Source organism: Mustela lutreola, chromosome 4 (genome assembly GCF_030435805.1).
Source record: "Mustela lutreola isolate mMusLut2 chromosome 4, mMusLut2.pri, whole genome shotgun sequence".
In the NCBI taxonomy this organism is placed as follows: Eukaryota; Metazoa; Chordata; class Mammalia; order Carnivora; family Mustelidae; genus Mustela; species Mustela lutreola.
The window spans coordinates 86,921,336-86,942,839 of NC_081293.1; the positions used below are offsets into that span (position 1 = coordinate 86,921,336).

Below are 21,504 nucleotides of genomic sequence, written 5' to 3' on the forward strand. Positions count from 1 at the left end.
GAGAGTCATCCTGCTTCACTGAGGCAACAAGCATGAGGGAAAGAACAGGAGAACTTCAGAGGCCATTGCCCTCTTGGGGCTGAGCCTCCAAACCAATGCCTTGTTTCCCTGCTCCATGAGCAAACCTCAAAGTCAGGTTTTCTGTTATTTCTAGCCAGACATACTCGGCCAAAACTTTTTAGGGATTCCCCAAAGAGTAGGTTCCAGCCTTCTACTGCCATGTCAAAAACCACCTTAAAGCATTGCGGCTTAAAGAGCTACCATTTATTTTGCTCACAAACCCATAATTTGGACAGGACCCAGTGGGGATGGTTTGTCTGTGTTCCAAGTGGTGTCGGCCAGAGGAGCTGAAGAAGAGAAAACTCAAGAATGTGTTTCTAGATGGTTCACTCACACAGCTTGTTGATCGAGGCTGTGACTGGGCCAAAGTGGGGTTTGGGGCCAGAGGCCTCTATTTCCCTCCACGTGGGCCTCGGTAGCTGCCTGGGCTTCCTCACAGAATGGAGGCTGGATCGCCGGATGGAGGTTAGCGAGACAATGAGTTACAGTGTGTGGCACTGTTATGATCTAGGCTAAGGATGTCCCTGAGTACCGTTTCCACCGTACTCCCTTGGTGGAGGCAGTCCACCAAGTCCCTGGCCCAGCTTCAAGGGGAGTGGACATAAACACCACTCTGTAATAGGAGAGTAGCGAGTCCTAGAGCTTGTGTGAGGAAGATGTTTCTACCACCGTCTTTGGAAAACACCATCTGCTAGAAGGTAGCCTGTGATACCAGCTGGCCACTGATTACTGTTACATTTATTGTTGCACTTTGGAGATTACTTGTGGTCGCTTAGAGAGAAGAGGAATAAATCAAAATCACAGCATTGATTTATTGCAAAAATCTTGCCGAAGTATCCAAGTAAGAGAGATCACGATGGACTCACAGGTTACCCGCCTCCTCTGTGAGGCCTCAGCCGGTCTCCCAAGACTTGTCCTGGTGATCAAACAGTTTCTGAAGTCACAGGCCTTATTTGAGTACACGTAGCCTCTCCAGGCCATCACTGTAGAAGGGCCGAGGTATGTGTTGGGGGCACTTTGGGGAGCAGGAATGTTGGAATATAGCATAGAGCGACCTCACAAGGGAGCAAAACCAATACCCTTTGGTCCCAGAAAGAGGTCCCTTTACCATTAAATCGCTCTCTTTAGATAAAATCCCCTTGCATCGTTTCTCTGGCTAGAGTAGGAAATCTAAAAGGATACCACATCGATCTGTCGCCAGTCTGCTCTCAGACCCCATCCTTACCTTTGTCCTGCTCTGCTGTAGCCCACAAAGCTGCGTGTCCAAGACTCTCCCGACAGTGGGGGCCCGAGTAGAAGATGAGAGTGTGAGGGAGAAGGAGAGGCCCGGGTCATTCTCCCCTCACTTTATCTGCTGCTTCCTTTGCGGATTTGCAATGCCCGTGTCTCCCTGGGTAGTGGACAGCTCCTACAGTGGCCACCAAGGATCCCACCTTCCTAACCTTCACGCTCCTGTGTGGCCCCTTCCCCTGGATGATGGCTGGGTGTTGTCTAATGCACAGAACATGGCAACAAAGACAGGACATCACTTCTGAGAATAGCTTTAAAAAGACTGTGGCTTCTGTCTTGTTCATATTCTTGCCCACTCCCCTGTTGGCTCTGATGATGTCCACTGCTCTGCTGCGAGCTTCTCTGTATGACAAGGGAGGAGGCGTCTGGCCACCAGCTCTGGGGATGGAGACCTGCCAGCAGTCAGCTTTCTCCAGCCAGCAGACGAATGCATCTCTGGCCAGCAGCTGGATGACAGCCTTGAGAGCGCCCAAACCAGGGCACCCCACTAGGTCATGCCGGGACTCCTCATGCCCAGAAACCGTGAGATAACACAGATTGTCTGAAGCCATAATGTTTGCCGTGATTTATGACGAAAGCCGCAAGAAGCTAATCCGTGCAGATACAGTATCCCAGGCTGTTACCTGCAGGTCGGACTGGGCCTGGCTGTGGTGGTTTACCCGCTGTCACTCAGCCCTCCATGCAAGCAGATGTCGGCTCTCGCTGATTGTCACGTCGCCTGACCATCCTCTGTTCCAGTTTCCAGATCCCTTATCACCTGTGTAATACCCGCCTTAAAGAGTTTTTGTTTCGCAAGAGGAACCCTGACTGAAGAGGCCAGAGCTCACCCATTTGGCAAAACACCTCTTGCTTTCTGTGTCCATGAGGATTTTTTCTTCCTTTCCATAGAAGTCAGAGGCTTGAAGGTCCAGGCCAGGGTTGTGGCCCAGCAGGAGTGGGTCCGACAGCGTCCGGCTCAGACATCTTTAGGGAGTGGCAGAGAAGCAAGGTACACGTTCATACCTAATTTTTATTTGTGCTTTTGCAATCTTTCGCTCAAAGGGAACACTCATGTTTATTTAAGCTTCGTTTCCCATAAACCTGGGTCTGCCCCCTAATTCACACACACCGGTTACCAAAACCACTGAAGGCCGCCACACATCCCTTTAATCCAATTAAAACAGAATTTTAATTAGAAAAACAATCTGGAATAAATATTTCACTGACCTTTGCCAAAATCTTTTGATCATTTTTATTTTCCTCTTATCGCCAAGGTTTTCAATTTATATTCTCATTTGAGGTGGTCTGAAAGAGAAGGAGGTAACAACGTAACCATCTATTGGATTAGCCTGTGCTGCCATGAATGAATGAACTCTTGGAGCTGTTTTCCTTGGACAACCAAACCCATAGGCATGTGCTCCAAGGAACAAGCCCATGAATCTTTCTTCTTCTTTTTTTAACTTGTCATATAAGGAGTTTAATTCTTCATTAAAGTCTCTTTTCTTTAGGGAGCGGCTGGTAACGAATAAAAGAAGGAGTGAGAGTTAGATCTACCCCTGGAGGAAAGTAGCAGTTGCTATAAAAGAGATTTGTATGGGACAATCTTTTTGTTTGTGAGGGGCAAGGCAAGGAGAAGCTAAGATCTTCAGAGTGTGGTCCCTTTAGAGAAGAGATTCCTTCTTGGGCGCAGGTCAGTGAGAGATTAACACAGATCAATACTAATGCACAAATAGTGAAAATACACAAGACCGCCACACTATAATCCTTAAAGGAAAATAATAGTTTAAAGAACTAAAAAAGAAAACAAAAACAAAAAACCCTGATAAAAAATAACTGCAACAACAAAGTTTCGCGTCATTCTTGGCTTATAGCAGAAGAGACCAGGAAGCCCGTGTCGTTTCCGTTTCTACTTTCAGATTCTGCAGTCTATAACACCATTGCTCAGAAAGTTTCGACTCCACTCGACCAGCAGCCAGTCTCAAGGAGTCAAGCTTGACTCTTCTGAGTCATTGGTTTTTAAAAGAAATACTCCTCTTCCATAACCGAGCAGGATGCTCCTCGACTAGCAGGTGTCTGCTGACCTTGAACCATGGCATCCGTCCATCCCTTCATTACAGACTCCTACAAGGGAAGAGCCAGGAGAGACTTAGAGATTATTAATTCCCTCTCCATGCTTGGCCACCAAACCACCTGAGGTGCTTAGTGATTGAGTGGAGTCCCTAAATCCCATAACTGGTCTGGGGCACAGCCGGGCTAGACCTCAGACCACCTGGCTTCCCGGTCAACAGGCGAAGCAATTGCATTGCCTGGCAAATATGGCGGTTACTGGTAAGATTGACTTAATGGCTTTATCCTCCCAAATTCAGGACTCCACAGAGGAAAGTCTCAGTTGTCAGGTTTTTGGTAGTAAGACCTGTCTTACCTGAATGATGAACCCTCTGTCGTGCAGAGCAACAATCATGGGAATGGAAAATGGTCAGAGATGAATCACTAGATTGCAACAAAGATGAATAATATTACCCTATTCTCTGTGTTCAGACTATTCCTGAGCCGGAAGCCAATGTGTGGTTTCTTGCCTTCATGCTTTATTGTCCTCATAATTATCCTTAACTATTTTCCGACTTATAAATGGAATTAACTTTTTTTTTTTCCACAGTAGCCATGAAGAGGAATATAGTATTATGTTTTGATTGTCTTACTTCCTTTGGAAAGAGCCAAACAGTTTTGCTTTGCCAAGATTTATGTTCTGAAGGAGGGTGGAAAAGCAGGTTAATATTCTGTAGGTAGACAGTAGTAGAACTCGCTCATGACGGTAGAAATAAAATCTCTGTTCTCTCAAGTTAAAATAGCATTTCCCCATAAAGTTCAATCACTTCCTTAGTACAAATGTTAACTGGAAATTTCAAGAACAAGAGGTTATGCTAAGGTTGTATTTTTTAAAATAAATACGTGACAACACTCCTTCAGACTGAAATCACTGAATGGATGAGATGGTATTTAAGAATTTAAGGGGGATTGAAAACCATACTCACGCTACATGGATAGGCTTATGTAGTATTCAGAGTCTTTAACTTTTATGTTTCCTCCTATCTGTCAGTTAAATTGGTTTTTCTCCCTTACCTTTGCAGTCACAATGTAAAAAAATACACACAGTGATAAAGATAAGACAAAGAAAAAGATGTCACCTTAGAAAAACAACAATTTTCATACAGAAAGAGTGGCCTAAAATCTTAAGTTAGTAAATGTTAATTTAGACTCAGGAGATTTCATCTTAAAGACTGAAAAAAATCCTTTTTACGTTACCTCTAAACTAATTCACTGTAAACTATTTCTTTATTTCTAAAACATTTCACAGGATTTGGCTCAAAAGTAACCTTGATATGCTGTGACCTTGAGGTGTGGTCAGTGGAAACATTAAAATCCAGGAAAACAGTATCTTTATCAGAGGTCAGCAGAGAACAGATGAGGGAAAGGTGAAAATCAGAGAAAAACGGCAGCTAAAGGAGAAGTGGGAAAGATGTCTTACTCCAAAAAAGGATGCTTCCCCACTGGTTAATCTCTGGCATTCTTTGGGTTTGACTTAGTCCTTCCTGACTGCTAGAGCAGATTCAAGTCTTAGGGTCTATCGTCTTATTTTTTTTAAGATTTTATTTTTTCGTTTGAAAAAGAGAGCGAGTGGGGGAGGGAGGAGAGAGGAGCAGAAGCAGACTCTGCTCTGAGTGTGGAGCCCCACGTGGGGCTCGATCTCACAACCCTGAGATCACGACCTGAGCCAAAACCAAGAGTCGGATGCTTAACCGACTGAGCCACCCAGGTGCCCCAATTCTATTAATTATTTTTCTTAAGAATGCTTCATCTACTTATTGTTTTTTCTATTAATGATTGGGTTCTAGTCCTATGCCACAATTCTTGCCACACCATAGCATGCAAAGTATGTTTGATGGATAGAAGCATGGATGGGTAGATGAATGGAAAAATGGCATCTCTTCTAGAGTTGTTTTACATCCTTGTCTCACACCCTAGACTCTTTGAGGGTTTTGTAGTCCTGAACTAGATATAAACCAGTTTCATCTATGAGATGCCCCTATGGTGTTGCACCCCCCCCCCCAAGAGAGTTCCCAGCATACAGTAAGAGTTCAACGTGTTCACGTTTGTTAAGTGACAAGACTAGAAAGTTCTCTGATCTCCAAAGAGCATGTACAAAACCAAGATTACTGATATTCATTTACGGAATGTTTGGAGTGAACAAGCTTAGTGCTTAAACTGTGTGTTATAATCGATACAGATCACTTTTCTCTCCCCCCCCCCCCGTACAGTGACCACCCCTAAGACCCTACCAGATCCTCTCTTTATAGCCATGAATTTGGCCTAAAGTGCGAGCAAATTTGATTTTATTGTTCCACATGAATACCAGTCAATTTTCCAAGTGGGAATACTAAAGATGATAATTTACGTTGTCTAATCTTGTCTGGATAGGTCCCCTCCAGGGCGTTCTGCTGGTAAACCACTGAAAGCATGAACAGATCAGAGCAAGAGCAAATGAAATGTAATGCGGTATATTCTTTGAACTAATGGGAACCTCCTGGTTCAAGGGCATCACTAATTTGTATATGGATACACAGATAGGCCTAGACATAGTTATAATATTCTTCCTTTCAGGCAGGCTTTACTCTGGGAGTGTATTGAGTCACAGTCAATGGAAGGCATGGTAATACATGGTCAGACTGAGCATTTGGGGCACTTGACTAATTATCCTAGCCATTGGATGTTGTATGATGCCTGGGCCTCAGGTGTCACTTCTGTTCCCTTCCTGCTAAGCACCAGCTACCAGAGCTGGTCCTTGGTGGGTCATTACTAGTCAATCAGAAGCAGTCTTGAGTAGCACACTAATATAAAAACTCTTGCCCGAGACTCTGTTGCTCTGTGCGTAGTTCATACAACTTGTCTTTGGGGAGGAAACCAATCATACTCTATTACTGATGACTCGTGCTATTGCATGGAGTAGAGGTGTGGTTAATGACCATAATAGGTGACCCTAAAGCAATTGCTTTTCATTACTAGAACATAGTTGGAGAGATCACTTTATCATAGTTTCTTGCCCACATACACCGTCAATGCTCACCCCTCACACCCTTCTTCAATTTCCTGTGGGAAATAGTTGCATAGGTAATGGGGAGCATACACATAATAGAGAAACGACCCTGCTGAAAATACAGCATGATCAGGAGGACACTGGAGTCCTGGCCCTAGACACTCAAGGGACAAAAAGCCCACTTGCATTTCCCAGGTTTTACACCCCCAGCAGGGCAAAAATTTATGAATATTGCCTCCACCTGAGCTTGACTCTCTAAACAATACCATACGCTCAGAGCATTCCTCAAACGTCCTTGAACAGTGGCCAAGTTGCTCAGACAGATTTATCTCCATCACTTATCAAATGTGGTTAGAGAGACAAGACATAGATTGTACCTATTACAATGATAATGGAGAGTTTGAGATAATATCTATAAAGCCCAGTGACACATACACTCAATTTGGATGTGGCCAAAAATTCCCTAGGCCGGCTTTCAAGTCCAGAAGGGGCCACGTTCAGAGTAACCACTGCTCTTTTTTGGCTCTCCCATCTGTCTGCTAATACAGAGTTGCTCCTCTCTACAAAATCATTGGCTGGCTCCCACACTTGTGGGCATCTTTGGAATGCCCTTGATGAACACACTTGGTGAGCCCCCAAGTACACATGGCTGCTTCTGCCGTAGCTCTGCGGCCTCCGCCATGTGCTCCTGGGCCACACGGCACCTGCTAGGAGCTTCCAGTTCCTTTGCTTGCTGGAGGAGAACTGCTCCTGCTGGACCCGACCACCTCTCGGATCCTCTTCCATCCTCTAGCTCCCTCCGGTCCCCTATTACTGTTCCCGCCGCCTCCTGCAGGGCACTCCTACCAGTGTCCCAATGCCACCTGACTCCTGAGACAATCTCGCTGCACGGAATCACTGTGTGAAAGAAGGAAGCAAATGCAACTTGCTTGTGTCCTCATGCTTTCCCTTGATAATTTTAAAGGCTAATCCTCTATCTCCCTAGAATAGAGCCACGGGTGCATGGAGGGAGGGTTCAAGGTGAATTGAGATGTGTGATAGACGTCATTTTGTCCTGAGAATCAGTCCTCCCCTCCAACTCCAAGGTTCTCTAAGTGGTCATATGTGTCCTTTTTCTTGGGGTGAATTGGTTCCGTGCAGGCACATTTGATCACCTGCAGAGACAATGAACCACCAGTGGACCCATCTCCCCCTTCACCAGATACACCAGCAGAGGCCTGTCTGGGGCTAAGGTTGGCATCTTTACAAAGGCTGTTAGGAGTTCAGTTGCAGATCAGGCTTTAAGGAGGAGATAGTTAAGGCTGTGACACAATTCTGGCTTCACAGAGTGTCTGTTCTGGTAGGAAAGACAGAGGCTATACACACAGGAAAGAAGACGGGGGTGGATGACGGGAAGCTTCTGGGGCCACAAGATGTATGTGTGCCCTAACCTAGTACAGGGATCGAAGATGATCTTCTGAGGAAGGGCTCCTTGAGCCGGAAGGATGAATAGGAGTTTGCTGGACCGAAGCGGGAAGAGAGCGGAGTTATTGGCAGAGAAAAGTCTGCGTTGGAGGCTCAGAGCTGAAGTGTGAGGACAGAACCGAATGAAAGGTGTCTGGGTTGTTGGGGGCTGGAGAGGGCGGTGGTGACCAGACTAAGGAGTTACCGTTTTACCTGGGGGACTCTGGGAAGCCTCTGAAGGTATTGAAGCAAGTGAGGAAGATTGTCCAATTGTGTGTACTAAAGGCTGAAGGGGGGCAGATGCATTAGAAAGAGCTGGGCAGGAAACAGAAGACAGGCTGTGTAGGAAGCTGTTCCTTTTGTCTTGGCCAAATGGATAGCGTAGGAAGGATGGGGAAAAGGAGCTACAGACAAGACATATGCATAGAGTCTAGGTCCATGTTTGGACGAGTGCATGAGACAGAAGGAGGAGTTCAGGAGGAGCCCTAGATTTCTGACACGACAAATCAGTGGGTGTAATACCATTACTGAAATGGGGATTCCAGGAAAGGGCATTTGGGAAGTCACATCATGGTCAAATTTGGGGATGTGCTGTGACTGAGGTTGACTGAGCGTGAGCTACCACTGGGGCATCAGGTAGAGATGTATATCAGTTCAGGGCTGACTATCACAAGAACAGTAATTGTAAACACTGGAAAGAATGAGATCTTCCAGGGAAAGAAGAGTAGAATGTAATCCTGGGGGGCATCAAAGATGAAGGTGGTGGAGAAGGAAAGGAGTGTCACAGGAAGTGTGGAGTGGGCAGGCCGGAAGTCAGAGGGAATCCAGGAGAAGGTCACAGATGGGACCTGGGAAAGTGAATGTTCCAAGAAGGAGAAGTAGTCTGTGGTGGCCCATATTCCTGAGGGATCCAGGAAGCTCATTTTGGAGCAAGACTGTGGAGACTAACCAAATGTTAGGAAGGTGAGGAGAACCCGGATGTTGTCCAGGAGCACCAGGAAGCTCAGGGAAGACTTTGAACTGGAAGTCAATGGCCCTGAAGTAGTGTAAATCCACTGGTTTGGAGGTTGAGGGGCAGGAAACAAACAGCTCATTTAAGAGAGCTGTCCACACTTGAGGAGAAAAGCACCGAAGGAGAATGGTGACCCAGGTGATCCAGGGGTGACCTAGGGGAAGGAGACTCGTGTGGGATACCCCTGGGGGAAACCTAAGTGGTTTCATGTTGGATCATGGAAGGCAGAGAAAGAGAGGAAACTAAGGAGGCCTTGCTGGGTCTAGTATTTACAGATGACAGCAGCATTCGACGTCAGGGTTAGCGAGAGGAGCCAGCTTTTGTGGAAAATTTGGCTTCCCATCTGTTGAGATGTAGATAACGTTGTGAAATAATGATGGAGGTTTTTTTTGTTTGTTTATTTTGTTTTTTTTTAAGATTTTATTTATTTACTTTAGAAAGAGTGACCATGTGTTTAAGAGGAGGGACAGAGGGGAAGGGGGAACTGAAACAGACTCCCCACTGAGCTCAGAGACCACACAGGGGCTCGGCGCTTCCTCTCATGACCCTGAGATCATGACCTGAGCAGAAACCAAGAGTGGGTTGCTTAACTCACTGAGCCACACAAGCGCCCCGATGGAGACCTCCTTTTGTAGGTGGATGAAAATGGTGCTTGTCACAGGCTCTCTGCTCAGCTACTCCTCCGTGTATCTAGAAATAAGGAAGTAAAATAGCACAGGGGGCAGAGTTCATCTTTGCAACCTCCACACCTGATTTTTCAGTTTCCAGAAACAATGGAATTAGGAGTCCGGAGGTGTTTTGATTTTGTTTTATGACAAAAGCATGAAACAATTTTCTCCTTGCTTATCCTTTCAACCTTAAAATATGGCGTTGGTCTGTCCACATCAAAGACTGAATATTCAGATTTTGTTGAAAGAATGTACATTGCTCCCCTATGGCCATTCTTTCTCCATTTCTGTCTGATTGCCGCCTCAACAAAATCTTCCCTCTCTTCCTCCCTTCCCTCTCCTTAGGTCTCTCCCCAAGAAGCTCAAATGCAACTTTTTTTTTTTTTAAGATTTTATTTGTTTATTAGAGAAAGACAGAGAGAGCAGGAGCAGAGGAAAAGGGATAAGCAGACACCCCAGGTGCCCCTCAAGTTCAGCTTTTCTAGCCTAAATGCACAGACAACCAAATGTCGGTATGAAGAAATGTGGTCTTATGAATCCACCTGAAGACTGGAGAGCAGAAACGCTCTAGTCGTGATGGCACTTTCTTGATCTCTATTTCTCCCTTATATGTCCTGATAATCTCTTAGAAGCATCCATACCCTCTAACGATTGACGTGTCGCCCTGTGAACATTTGTCTCTTACAGTCGGAACATTTTCCTTCCTGGGTTAGCAAGCACATCCTCGAAGTAAACCGTCTTCATCCTCGTGGCTTCAGGACCTTGCAAGGTGCTAGCGGTCCCTGGCGCCCCACCCCCGTCGCCTACTTAATGAGTGACTAAGGCCTGCAGAAACTTCTGTCTGCCCCTTCCTTTTCTCCCAAATCTTTTCAACTTCTTTCTTCTCAGAGGGTGAGTTTTTCCATCAACTTTGCCTCAAGATGGGAGAGCAGTCACCAGGTGCTGTGAGACGTCTTGAACGTGGATGCTGCTTAGAGTTTAATTAACAATTAAAAATGTAGTTGCAGGAGACTGTTAAAATTAGGAAAGCAAGGGTTTGCCAAGCTGTAGACAGCTTTGGATTCATAACTGATATTAAAGAGAAATCATGTGTAAAATAACCACCGCGAATGTAACTAGGGGAGACTTCAAATTAGGAAAGCAAGGGTTTGCCAAACTGTAGACAGCTTTAGATTCATAGCCAATATTAAGAAGAAATAATATGCAAAAGGTAAATATATGTATGCGTGACTATGTACACACACACACACACACGCACACACACGCCCTCCTTTTCTGTATTAGAATTATTACCTCGTCGACTCTGGTGCTGTTCAGGGTTTTTAAGGATAGACGCCATCTAGTGGCAGAGAACAGCAGCTGCTCGCAGATCTATTCAACATGCATGGTTACTGTGATTGCTTGGTTATTTCTAAAAAGTAGAACCCCAAACCCTGGTGAATGAATACTGCAAGTCCCAAGTAGGGATGCAATTTGGAGGATTAAGATACAAAATTTACATCTCCGATGGCAGAAAATAGGAAAACAAATCCAGGACTTTATCTTTCCGTGTGATGACCCTCCCAGTCCCCTATCCACCCACTAGCTACCCACCAGGCCTCTCCCCTATGCCGGGTCCTGAGTGAGGGGCTGAAGTAAAAGGCCAGTCTCTATCTTGAGGGGCACCAGGAGGTGGTAAACACTGGTGATGCGGTGTGTTTTCGATAGTCCCTGCGTGCAACCACTGTGCCAAGCACTTTATACGCCAAATCATATGCAATCATCACCACCGCTCTCTGATGTATGGTTTCCCTCCTTTTCTTATGAGGAAAATGGGACTTTGAGACGTCCCTTATCTATGGTCTTATATCTAAGGAGCTTCCCAACCGGCTTCAGAGCCAGCGATGCCTAATGCCGAAGGGTGTGGGCTCCTAAAACATCTACGATATGGGTTTCCACTAAAGCAAGAGCAAAGGTGGAAGATGTTTTTGGATTATATGCAGACGAGGCCTTTTTCTTTCTGTTTTTTTTTTTGTTGTTGTTTGTTTGTTTGTTTGTTGAAGTGAGAGGTGAGGTGGGGCGGCAGAAGACAGCTGTCACAGTGATAAAATTTGTACGATTTGCTTAGCTGTGTGTCCGTCCGGGCTGGGAAAGTAAAGGGAAGACGAGGCGTGTAGCTGTGGACAAGAGCTTAGGTCTTCAGAAGAGAAATAATCCACGTGTCTTGGAGGATTCTTGCAGAAACATTGGATTGGGAACATCACAGCAAAGAACAATATAGAAGATTTCTTATTTGTGAAGCAGATGTTAAGAAAACAGGAAACCCTTCCCTTCTGAGAGGATTGGTCACTGATCTTGGACCTGTTTTTGCATACTGCCTCTCCACATCTTCGTGCACACCTCTCTACAACATGCAATTCTTAATGTATTGACTGCACTGTTCTTAGAAATTTCCTGTGTAAACATCCCAGCTTAGCCGTGTCGTACGTTTTTGAGGATGAGCTGGTTACTTGTACTTAAGAATCTGCTGCATTCCCCAGAGCAGAAGTGAGTACACAGTAGGCCTCCAGATATCCTTGCAAGATTTTTATTTTTTATTAGAAAAGATTTTTCCTCTGGCTCCTATGGGTAATATGTGATATTTAGCACATCATTTAATAACTCGTACCTTATTCTTTTGAGCTCCACTTGAACAGGAATAGGTGTTTTCCTTTTATCAGAACTTCTGGAACACTCACAACCAGAGCCAGTAGCCCAGCTTCCTGAGGAAACAACAACAACAACAACAACAAAACCCCCAAACCAAAAACAAATCCCTTTTTTTTTTTTTTAAATTGTACAAGAAGTTAGCAGTTAGCACTTCTCCTTCTTCCTTTTTCTTTTCTTTCTTTTTTTTTTTTTTTTTTCCCTTTTACTTTGTAAGACCACAGCCTAACAAGTTTCTGTTGGGAGAGCTTGCCGTTTTGAAAGGAAGGTGAAGCAATGCTTGTCTGCTTGGGATGATTTCCCTTCTAAGAAGAAAACTGAGTCTCCGGCGGACAAAGCACTAGGTAAGTATATGTTACATAAATGAGTAAGCCTGTGCACGGCCAAAGGGCACAGCTGTTTCCTAAGCAAGCCTCGCACTGTTCGTTCCTGTGTCTTTGCCCATTGAGTTGCTTCTTGCTGGTAGTGTTCCCTTCTCTCCTTCTTGTCTGGCAGGTTTGGTATCTTTGATGAACCTTTCCCCCTGTGGCTCAAGCTTTGCCTGCAGGCGGTTGGCCGCCCCGCTTTCCCTATAGGCACCACTCATCAGTGGTCCCAAGCACCTGCTCCTTACTCTGAAATTCACAAACCCTGGTGTTCAGCCCTTTGGGTCCTTCTAGTCTATCAGAATGCCCTGAAGGTAGTATGAAATCAATACACAGTTGTTGCAATTTATGAATATTCATTTGGCTTAAAAGAGGGCTGATAGTAGAAAAGGGGAAGAGGAAGTGAGAGCGGGAATCAAAAACCTTATTAGCTCAGCCATTCGGGCTTATTACAGTGCATACATGTGGTTTGCAGGGAGAAACTTGGTGTAATGGGTTAAGAAAATAAGACTCCTGTTTTGCTAAATTCAAAGGTACATAGATACAAGTACTAGCCAAGGTCAGCCAACAAGCTTAGAATCTTGGAACGATGCAGACAGCTGGTATGTCTTTGAACTCTGCGCCTTTTTACACCATTTGCAGGTAAGACTGATGTTGGAATTATTTCAGAATGAGTGGATGTGCTGATTCAGAATTGTAAAGATGATGAATCCCTTGAGTTTGTTTCTTTAGGAACCCTTTAGAGCAGGGTGAAATGCACAGGAGCAAAGAGACTTGAGAGGCAGAAAGTGAACGAGGCGGGAGGAAGCCTGGACCTGAGGGAAGGGGACAGTGACTAGATGAACACATGACCCTTTACTCTAGCTTTTGGGCAAATAGAGTGTCACACTTCATACTTGATATATTTATCTAGAACTTCAGCAAAATTTGTAGCCTTAATAGAAAAAGATTTTTTTTTTTTTTCCTGGTAAGATATCCTAAGGCCAAAATACTGCATTGATATCTTAACAGGGAGGTAATGTCAGTTTCTGTCCTTCCCCAAAAAGGCATGAAACAAGAGGGTTGATGCGAACACTGGTGAGGAGACACATAAGCATTAAATCTAAAAGTATTTCTAGAGTATGTTTTCGGGGAAGAAGATGCAGACTCATTCCTGAGCTTTGTCCCTTGAAGATCTCACAGTGTGTGGCAACGTGGACACCTTGTGGGGCTGGCCCTGGACCTCACTGCCACTGTCGAGCATTGACCAGACATGGCAAAGGAGCTCAGTATATGTCTGCTGAAGCCGCAGACATGGTGACAAGGAAGGGCTGCATGTGACCTGGAGCCCAGGGAAATCAGAAACTCCCGCGGGCTTTCATAAACGCAGACAGCGGATTACTCTGCGCTGTCCCTTACAAGCACTTATTAAAATGCCACCAACTTTGGTAGTGGCCCAAAGGGCCCAAGGTATTTCGGTTTTAGTTCATCAAACACAAGGAGAAAGATGGTAATGTGGGAGAGGAAGAGAATTATGACTGACATCATCGTGGGTCCGGGCAGACCTCCTTATAAGATCACTCCATACTAAACATTAAGGAACACACCTGGGTATGGGCCACCTCAGGGCCAACCCACTGACAGGCAGTCTGGGCCATCGGAGTCCAATCACAGGGGAACCACAGTTCTGTTCCTCAAGGCCCTTCCAGAATAGTGGGAAAGACAGTGAAACAAGCAACGATGTGAAACCTGAGAAGTACTGTGATAATGTGTTATGAAGGGAAATATGTCCTTCCTAGGCTCCCATAGGAAATGTCTGTCTGCCCATGCCTGCTCCTGTGGGATTTTGTTCATACCTCTAGTAGAGCATCTGTGGTGCTCAAGGATCGCCGCCTGTGAGATGGTGAGCTCCTAAGAGCAGGGCCCATGTCCTCTGTGTTCTTAGATGCCCCATTCTTAGCATCTTCTGGAACATCACAGTGGCTCCATATAGTGTTTGTTAAATGAATAAATGACAGTCTTGTAAGTGCTGATAATGCAATGACAGTTGGGAAGCCAAGCAAACCTGGAGAGCTCAGAAGTTTTGTCGAGTCATCATAACACTCCCTGACCTGTTTTATTACACCCACTGCTATATATTATACCCCTATTTTACAAAGGGATGTAAAAGATTGTACGAGGTGTACACACTGTAGATAACAGAGAAATACAGCATGGGAGGAAGGGCCTCTAATTTTTCTCAGGGTTATATTCTAGGGAGTGTTTGTGATGGGGAAGTACAGACAGCTTTATCTCTCCAGGAAGAATTCTGCTTCTAGAAGGAGGAACTGAAAGCCTTGAATCCAGTCTCAGGAAACCGCGGGGCCAGCTCTAAGGCCACCAAAAAGCCAGCTCAGGAAATGCTACTGTGGCGCTGAGAGGTAAGTTAGAGATGACCTAAACCTGTCTCCCCCTACTTACACGTTGTGACTCCCACTGTCCTGGTTAGGCAGAGACAATTCTACCGAAGCTTAAAGAAAGCCTTCTCTTAAAAGACTTCCTTGAATTTTTCAGCAACCAATTCAAGCGTTGAACAATTTACATCAGTAGTTTCAGGTAATGCTCCCCCCTGGGTGATCAACGTTACCTAGGAGAGTAGAAAAAAATTGGGTGTAGAAAGTTCATTTCCTCCTCCTCCAGATAAAGATCCAAAAGCATTCCTGCTCTGGGCTGAGGATTGCCTGGGGGCAGGGTCGGGGGTCGGGGCTCCGGGCTGGGCCTAGGGAACCTGGACTTCTTGCCTCTCCCAGCAACCCCACCGCCGCCCCCTCCCCACCCTCCCCCGCCACCTGCCGCGAAGCTCCCAAGTTTTCATCCCCGCTGCGTTCCTGCGCGGGCACCCACTTGACCTCATCTTAACGTTCTATTTATTTACATGTTTCTCCGTGCCACCTCCTACCCCATTCCCGGGGGCAGGGGCTCTCTGCCAGGGTCGTCCCGGGGCGCCCTCCCGGGGCCGAACACAGTAGGGGCACCGTCTGGGCGGTCCTGGGACGCCCCCATCCCAGGCCGGCACACAGTGGGGCACCGCCTGGGTGGACCCGGGCGACCTCCGGGGTCCGCACGCAGCTGGGGAGCGGCCTGGGCGGTCCGGGAGCGCCCTCCCAGGCCGCACGCAGCCGGATCTCGCCCCTCCCGCCGTCCCCTTCTGGACACGGCAAGGCGGCCGCTTGGGCTGACGCCGGCCTCGGCGGCGATTCTGCCGCGTCTTGGGGCAGGTGCCCGCGCAGCGCCCGCGGCTGGCTGTGTCCTCTCGGCTGGCGACACTCGGGCTCCGGCGGCGCGGGGACCCGTGCGCCAAGCGGCGCGTCTCTCTCTGCTCCGGAGGCTGGAGGGCCGGGCAGGGTCGCGACGGCGCGAGGGGGCGGCTCGGAGCCGGACTCCGGGTTTTAACTTGTCGCAGCCGGAGGGGACACGAGTCCGCGGAGGGCGGCGCCGGCCCTCCCGGGGCGCGGGACCAGGTAGGCGGCACCTCCGTCGAGGTCGCCGGGCCGCTGCCCCGCGCTCCGCAACCCGGGCAAAGGCGCCCGAAGCCCTCCGGGACGCGACACTCTCGCGCGCCGCGGGGCCTGGGAACCGCGCACCGGCAGAGCCGGAGCCCCGCGGGGCGGCGGGACGGACGGCGCCCGCGCCCAATGGCGGGGCGGGGCCGAGGGGGCCTGCAGGCGGCGGCCAATGGGAGGCCGCGGAGCGGGCGGGGGGCGGTGCCGCCGGGCGGGCGGGCGGTGTCGTCGGGAGCCGGCGCGGCAGACCGGGAGCCCGGGAGGAGCCGGCGGAGCGGGAGGAGGACGACGGAGGAGGAGGAGCGGTGCCGCGCCCCCGCCCGCCCGCCCGCCGGAGCACAGGCCGACCGCTCTAGCCGCAGCCGGCGGGTGCGGGCCGCCTCCCGCCGGAGCCCGGCGCCGGCACAGTCCGGGCCGATGGGCAGCCCCGGGCAGCGGCGGGCGGCGAGGCGGCGGCCCCGGTAAGCGCCGCGGCGCGCTCGCGGGCTTAGCAGGTCCCGGCGGACTGCGTCTCCGAGGTGCGTGGCGGGCGGGCGGCCGGGGAGCCTGGGGGTCCGCTCGGGAGCCTGCGGGTGGTGTCCGGGCACGGCCTGCGCGAGGACGGTCCCGGGGTGAAGGGGCCGCCCCGGGGGACGCCTCGGGAGCTGACGGCCGGGCCGGGGGCAGCGCCGGCGCGCGGGGCGGGGGTCCGGCGGGCAGAGGCGCCCGCGCTCCGGGGCCCGGGGTGGGAGAGGAGCCGCCGCCGCTCTTCCCTCAAAGTTATCGATCCGCGGAAAGGTTATTGCCGTCTTGGTGACACGAGCACCCCGAGGACCTCCTCTGGGTGCGCAGCAACTGCTCCGTGACTAACCGAAGAGCGAGAGAAAGGCTGCCGGACGCGGCGCAGCGGCGCGCCGGGCGGGGCGACTTGCTGAACTTGCGGCGGGGTGCCGGGGACCCCCGGGAAGGCGTGCGCCCCCAGCGCGCGCCCTCGCCGGCGCCGGCGCCCCTCTTTGTAAGACCCCGAGCCCGGGCGAGCGCCCTTCCAACTCGGCGCGACCTCCCTTCGGGGTCCCGAGGGCTCCGCCGTCTCCCCGGGTTCCGTGCCGCTCTCCATCCTCCGGGCCGGGCCTTGCCGGGTCCCCCTGTGTTACTGAAGGTAGTTTGACCGCGTCCTGGGAGTATCCCCACGAGCACCTACAGATTAATTTTCAACCGTGCCGCAAACCCAGAGAATCAATTTCGGTTCATCATCTACAAGCGAGGAGCCGATGCTTCTGGGGAAGAGAAAACAACTTGGCATTACCCCTCTGGGACATATTTGTCATCATTAACCTGCTTCAGTTAAATTAATTCAGCCCAAGATGACTCCAGTGTGAGTATTGGAAAAATCAAGTGCATTGGTCACGGAAGTGCGGTCACCAAAACATGATTTTGTGTCAAAATAAAATTCTGTATGTTTTGGATTTTTGTCGGTTAGAGTTGGTTGTCATAAGGATGGCCTTTTTTTTTTTTTAAACAAAGAATCTTGACGATTCTCATACGTTTCTCTTAGTAAGTTCAAAATAGTCACTAAGATTTTTCTTTTCTTTGCCTCTTTTGTCTGCAGTTTTCATTTCTAAATGTTAACACTAGATGGCTTTCTTATGACAGGCATTTAGGAAACTAGGCTTTTTGAGTTGCCTGTCTGCAATCCGGGCCACAATTTTTCCAGTTTTGCAATTAGTAATGGGAGAAAAAAATCTCCAGAACTGTTGCTTTCTTTGAAATATAGGATTTCCACATAAAACAAACGTCTAGATTTCAAAGGTGCTAAATATTTTTTCTGGCATTCCTAGAGATGAATTTCAAGAGACAACTTGGTCACCACTATTGTCACAAATTTAAGGATGTCTGTTTAATGTTTTGATTTATTTGAGGAATACATTTGGGGAATGTATTTAGACAGCATTTTCACTTCCTATGTTTACTGCTTAATTTAGTAGTTCACTGCTTGATTCAGAGGTGGATAAAACAATATTACACACGGGAAAGTGCGGTCTTTCTGGAGTTTTGGGTGCAGAGACAGCATGGATCCTTCCTAAGATTCCGGTGATGGAGGTAGTTGGAATCCGTATGCACGATTCATCCCAAGGATTGTGTTAAGGCATATTTCTTTCTTTCTCTCTAGTTGGTACTTGGTTTTTCACTTCTAAGCACAACCCCTTATATGAGAAACACAGTAGCCTGTAGTTGGTCTTTTTAGCAGAAGCGGGTTCTCAGGTATACGTTTTTAGCCTTTTCTTTCTAAAGCAAGACCATGCCAGCCTGTCCAAATCTTGCCTAGGTAGGCAAACTTGTTCATGAGCTGGAGAGATATCTGGACTTATTTTCTGGCTGTCCTTTATTGTGTGTCTTGCCCAGCTTAAAATATGACATGTTAAATTTGTTTGTTCTAAATTAGAGAGTATTCATAAATAGCTGAAAGGGGGAAAAAAAAACCTCTAGCAAACATCTGGGAAGTAGGAAATGAAATCAGAAGCAGCTTTTATCAGTACCCACATGCTACCTATAGATGGGGTGAAATGAACTTGGGTGAGAAGCAGTGTAAGCGTTTGGTCTGGAAAATAAGAGCTAAATTGCAGGTATGTAAGTACATTGGGGTACAGGCTGCAGATTTTCCCCAGCTGATTTAAGTGTATATTTTTCATCAGATGCTTATGTTTGTAAGTCTCAACCTTTCTTAAACAGCTTTAATTATGGAATGTGATAGGGGAATTATCAGAGGACCACGATTTGGCTTTTATGATTTTTACTGTAGTTAAAGCTGTGTACTGGGGGTTTATAAATTGTTTCCCCTCACCCCCTTGGGAGTGGAATGGTATTTTAAGGGCTTTCTTGATACCGGAGCTCAGTAAACACCTGTCTGCCTGGGGATCTTTTCACCTGAGGCAAAAGAAGTAATGGGTTATTCATTTTGATAATCTATCTATTGAAAGGGAGGAAATATTAGTGAGCTCCTTGAAAGGAGGAAAGCTCCTTGTCAGGTAATTGGAACTGGTCTGAAAGTGTTTGGTCCTCAAAGCTAATTTAAAAGAGGTTGTGTTCACTGCATACTTTGCAAAGAACTATGTGTTTAAATGAATACTGCCCCTCTTCAAATCCCAGCCATTATTGGTAAATTCAGGGTGTTTTGGTGGTTGGTTTTTTGTTTGTTTGTTTGTTTGTTTGTTTTTAAATCGAGGAATGCATGGAGTCTTTGCATTTATGATCTCCTTGTCCTAGCAGTTTAGGGTTACAGATCCTTTCAGAGACATGCTGAGTTTGAAGAAAATTTAGATTGCTGTTGTTACTGAAAAGCAGAGCAGTTTTTGCTCTGTTTTGAACTTGAATGAAATACGACGTACAGTTCTAAAGAATACAAGGAACTGTGTTCCAGATTTTTCTAGCCCTATGAATGTGCCTCATTCCCTTGCAGAGTGATAGGATGGGGAGAGTGTTAGGCGGGAGGGACAGGAACAGCTAGTTTCCTGCCTCTACGGCCTGGCACAGGAGAGTCTGGATGAAGAATTTCCATGATCCCTTTCAGCACCAACACTTTAGATTTCTTTCACATTTGAAATAAAGGTATTGGAGTGATGCACATGACTGATGGTGATAGTTGACATTTTTAATGATTTTGTCTTTTCTTTCATTGCCTTCTCGTGTGTTTACATATGAGCATTGGTTTGATGAACTTGGTTTACCTCAGCATCAGTGATTCAGAAATTGCTTTTCTGTTCCAGTCGCGTTTAGCTGTGACCCCTTCAAAGGAGAGAGAACAATACAACGGGACTTTCAATGGTTCATAACTTCAGAGCTAAATTATTTTGGTCCTTCCTGGACTTGATTCATAAACTTTGGTTCCCAGGAGTGGGAACTTAAGTGAGCCAGAGCTGACCCACGGTAGAGGTTCTCTGTCTTGAGAAATTTCATATGTAGTGTAACCCGATGCCGTGATGCTTTCTCTCCCCCTCGTATTGGCCAAGTTGGGTGAAAGAAGGAAAGAGGCAATAAGTTCAGTCTAGTTGTTGTAGCATCTCTGTACTACAAAGGTCCTTAAGGCTACCCCTTCCTTGCTGTGTGGTTGCTGTATTTTTTTGTTTTCATCCATTTGCAAAATGAAAGAAACAGAAACAGAAGCAGATCCTAGGGATCGTCACATTTGTCAGTAGGCGATGCTGCCACACAGACGTTGAGAATGAAGGACAACAGTTACTCTCTGTGTTCAGTGCGTTTCATCAAGATGCACTGAAACATGTAGACCACCGGAAGCTGTTTGTTACCTGTAGCACTGAAATCTCTTTCTATCTGTTGATTTGCTTTCTAACCCCCTTGGTGGCCTGTAAAACAGATCTTTCTAGAGATGCACTGCAGTGACTCACGGAGCAACACCTGTCGCAGCTGGACCCAGAACTGAAGTCTTCCCGCTCTGCTTGACCTGCGTAGAGTAGGAATGCCCTTCCTTCCGCTTTGCATGTCCTGTCTGCAGTGATGGAGTCCAAGTGCGCATTCACTTTTTTGGTGGCCACGCCCCTCAGACTCTGTGAGTTTCCTGTTCGCTAAAACTCCTGAGTCCTTAATCACACGCTGCCATTAGCCACATCTTGCTTTCCTGGACAAGTGTCATTGCAAGACCTAACATGCATTGTGTTTTGTTTTGCTTTGTTTTAGCTGGTTCTACCCCTGGGGCTTCTTGGAATTTGACTCTGTTATTTAGCATCTTTGTCTGCTCTCTGAAAGAAAGGTCGTCTGCAGTGTCTCTGGAAGCTTCCAGGTTTACTGGAGTCACTCTTGGTTCTAGTTAGGTTACTCATGCACCTAATTTCTTACTAACGGGCCAGTGTCTCTGCCTTTTCCACACAGGTGGCCTGGGAGAGCATGTCAAACTTCCTTTGCTGCTTCTACAACCCAAGTTACCCTAAGACAGAAATGAGTTCCACTTTAGTGTGTCCCTAGTAATTGGAACCTCCTTTGCATGGTTGGTGATTACGAAATATTCATTTAATGAGTGACTGACTGAATGACTTAGAAAATAGGGCCCCATGTGACCTCTGACCCCTGGACGTCTTAAGCACTAAAAAGACTGTGGGAAAGAGCAGAATGTGTTGGGCTCTCTGCACTTATTTTGTTGCTGCGTGTTATTTTATTTTGCACAGCTTTCAGGTAGCAGAGAAGAGAACCATGATCTTTTCCCATTTTCCCTGTGTTTTGATTATCAATTAGTAGATACTCTTCCCTTCCAACTTCCCAAATATATTTAGTCCTGAGGGGCTTTTTGAGCTCTGCCCATTGGATTACTCCATATTTTTCACTTTTGCGTATTTGCTAAATCTGGAAGAAGCTCCCGGTTAGTGGAGCTGTTGAGGCAATCAGAGTCGTCCAAAGTAGG

General features: G+C 47.3%; 1 protein-coding gene and 1 long non-coding RNA gene across 10 annotated transcripts in view; one reads left to right on the forward strand and one right to left on the reverse strand.

Annotated features, from left to right (window-relative positions):
* Nucleotides 1-324: 324 nt before the first annotated feature.
* Nucleotides 325-15,340, reverse strand: LOC131829082 (uncharacterized). Its single transcript, XR_009352716.1, has 4 exons — nucleotides 12,192-15,340; nucleotides 9,472-9,566; nucleotides 2,557-2,634; nucleotides 325-2,313 (listed from the first exon to the last, which is right to left on the reverse strand). It is a non-coding gene; the product is annotated as an uncharacterized LOC131829082 (long non-coding RNA).
* Nucleotides 15,341-15,949: 609 nt separating this feature from the next.
* The window catches only part of SIPA1L2 (signal induced proliferation associated 1 like 2), a 212,770-nt gene continuing 207,215 nt past the window's right edge, over nucleotides 15,950-21,504 (forward strand). For 5 of the 9 annotated variants that reach the window (XM_059170443.1, XM_059170449.1, XM_059170450.1 and 2 more), the window contains exon 1: nucleotides 16,379-16,633. The gene's annotated coding sequence lies outside the window, so the exon portion shown is untranslated. Of the gene's footprint in view, nucleotides 16,074-16,378; nucleotides 16,634-21,504 lie in introns of those variants that run through there. The other 4 variants (XM_059170447.1, XM_059170446.1, XM_059170444.1 and 1 more) reach the window with 3 other exon arrangements.